The sequence below is a fragment of the Schistocerca americana genome, chromosome X (assembly GCF_021461395.2).
Source record: "Schistocerca americana isolate TAMUIC-IGC-003095 chromosome X, iqSchAmer2.1, whole genome shotgun sequence".
Classification (NCBI taxonomy): Eukaryota; Metazoa; Arthropoda; class Insecta; order Orthoptera; family Acrididae; genus Schistocerca; species Schistocerca americana.
In genome coordinates, this window is record NC_060130.1 from 511,491,230 (window position 1) to 511,492,973 (window position 1,744).

A 1,744-nucleotide genomic window follows, 5' to 3' on the forward strand; every position below is an offset into this window, starting at 1 on the left:
GTAAAAGGTTTTACTGGACTCCTCGATATCGTAGATTTCTACATAGTACTGGTGTAAGATACGCACTATATCAGCTTGCGCCATTACGATACATCCATCTTTTGTCGTGGGAGAATGAATACAAGTGCGTCGGCGACGGGTCTGATGCCGAAGCAAATGATATAAGGAAGTCAGTTCTTCCATCACCAATGATCGCGACTTCGATCGGATTTTCAAACCTTCTATTTGCATTCTCTTCACGGTTAACAATTTTGCCTTACAGGCCTAACATCTGCAATTCGCAGAGGGCTTGATCCGAAGCAGCATAAAGTTCACGCAGGATGGAATAGTAATATTCATAAGTTCTCCGAAAGTCTCGCGCTTTGGCAGCACAGAAACGTATCAAAGTCTGCGTGAGCCTCGGTTTCGCTAGCTATATCCACCATCAAGCACTCCGTCTTCAGGCCACAAGTGGCCCATAGGGACCGTCCGACCGCCGTGTCATCCTCAGTTGAGGATGCAGATAGTAGGGGCGTGTGGTCAGCACACCGCTCTCCCGGTCGTTATAATGGTTTTCTTTGACCGGAGCCGCTACTATTCGGTCGAGTAGCTCCTCAATGGGCATCACGAGGCTGAGTGCACCCCGAAAAATGGCAACAGCGCATGGCGGCCCAGACGGTAATCCATCCAAGTGCCGGCCACGCCCGACAGCGCTTAACTTCTGTGATCTGACGAGAACCGGTGTATCCACTGTGGCAAGGCCGTTGCCCCATCAGTCAAGGGTGGAGGAGTATTTCCCAGTGGACCGTAGAGTATGCTCCCACACGACTCGCATCACGTCATCGAGAGAAGGGTCAGCTAGATGAGCGACGCTTAGCATCCTCGGAGGGCGAAACAATTTGACTGGTTGCCATTCAAGATTGAGAGTTATGGCCACAGCACAGTGATCCGCAAAGGAAGCTGGGATAACTTCAACGTTAAGAATACTATCGCTCAGGAAGTCCGATAAGTAAAATCTATCTAACCTGCTACTAGAAGTCGCAGTAAAGTGGGTAAATTTAACTAATGTCGGGTATTTACATATCCAGACGACTTTTAGGCGTAAGGAGCGGCCCAATTCATGTAATTCGAGACAGAAATTAAGGTTTGGAGATTGATCCGCAGGACGCAATACACAGTTAAAGTCATCACTCAACAGAATACCCGGAGGACTCTTACGCAACACATAAACAATATCCTCTTCATAAAAACGCGAACGATCCACCACATGACCAGTGCCAGTAGGGGCATATAAACGAACCAAAGTAAGATTAAAAAGTTGACACCCTATGCCCCTGCCAGAATCCACCATTTCCACTTCAGCAATAGGAATGCCTTCGCGAAAGAATATGGCGGTCCCCGTAGAATATTCGGGTGCTACATTAAAGATCATACGAAACCCAGATAAGGAGAAATTACTAAATAGCGCCTCCTGTAAGAAAACTGTGTCCGCACATGAATCATAAATGAACTGACGCAGCGAAGCCAATCGCAATTCTTATTCCACACGATTAACGTTTAAGGAAAGGAACGTGTAGGCTTGGGTAATTGATCACAGCTGGACAGAGATGTACGGAATATCGGAGTAGAATTATGTAGACAGCTGAGAGTCAAGGTCCACTGTGGAATCCACCGTGGAATCACACATCGGGGGACCATAACCCACGTCATCGCAACCTATTTTCTTAGATTTCTTACGAGCCACCGCACGGTCAAGTTGTATACG

General features: G+C 47.4%; 1 pseudogene; it reads right to left on the reverse strand.

Moving 5' to 3' along the window:
• Positions 1-630: 630 nt before the first annotated feature.
• LOC124557574 lies at positions 631-748 on the reverse strand (annotated as a pseudogene).
• Positions 749-1,744: the final 996 nt, after the last annotated feature.